The sequence below is a fragment of the Halictus rubicundus genome, chromosome 6, assembly GCF_050948215.1.
Source record: "Halictus rubicundus isolate RS-2024b chromosome 6, iyHalRubi1_principal, whole genome shotgun sequence".
Classification (NCBI taxonomy): Eukaryota; Metazoa; Arthropoda; class Insecta; order Hymenoptera; family Halictidae; genus Halictus; species Halictus rubicundus.
In genome coordinates, this window is record NC_135154.1 from 18,362,353 (window position 1) to 18,363,540 (window position 1,188).

Genomic DNA, 1,188 nt, shown 5'->3' on the forward strand with positions numbered 1-1,188 from the left:
GGAATTTTCAATTGTACAACTGGTCTGTAACTGGGTCTGCATGGCCTGACATCTTTTCAAATTTGACTTTACTTTGAACATACTATTTAATGGTTTATTTACTATCCCTATATTTTTGTAAAGGCGCTCTTTATAAAAATACGAACAGTTGATAATGCGACCAGTAGTATAAGCCTGTACATAGTCGGCCCAGCTCTATAAAATTATACTTGTTATCTTTTTCTAAAGATATTTCTTACATTTTTATACTGGAAGTACAGTAGATAACTAGTTGATAAATCGCTAAGTAGTATCAATCTGTGCATAGTCAGCCCAACTCTATGAAATTTTACTTACTCTCAAATAATTTACTCGCTACCATTTTTTCAATACGTTTCTTTACGTTTTTTATACTGGAAATACAGTAGATAGCCAGTTGCTAAATCCATAAGTAGTATAAATCTGTGCATAGTCAGCCCAACTCTATGAAATTTTACTTACTCTCAAATAATTTACTCGCTACCATTTTTTAAATACGTTTCTTTAGATTTTTATACTGAAAATGCAGTAGATAGCCAGTTTATAATGCACCCAGTAGTATAAACCTGTGCGTACTCAGCCCAGCTGTATAGTTTCACTTGGAACTTGCAACAAATTCAATAAATTCGACTACCACTTTTACCACTTTACCACTTTTATTTATGTGAAATACATCAATAAAAAATGTAATATTTCCTAGAGGAACGATACTATTTCGATATTAATTAAGTGCTACATAAGTAACCCATAAATCAGTATGTATATTCAGAGGCTCATTAAGGATAATTATGAAGACAAAACGGAGTTGTTAAACACGGAATTGTTTCTTAGTATTGAACGAAAATTAAACTTACTAGTTAACAGAAGTCAGTTCTTTGTTAGTATTATTCATAGAATGAACATCGACTAGCAAATACACAAAGGATCGTTCATTTATTAATACTCAACAGTGTAGATACTTCAATTAAAGATATCATCCGTACAAACTAACATAGATCGGAGGTTACAGCTTGGAAGGTATAAATTAATCGTAATTACGAACGACAATGTAAAATATAAAAACGAAGTCAATGAAAAAGTAATACGAAAATCAATCGTTTCCAGCGGATAAAGGAATGTCTAACGAAGGAGGACGCACTGAGAACAAACTGTTAGGTCATCCCATAAGTC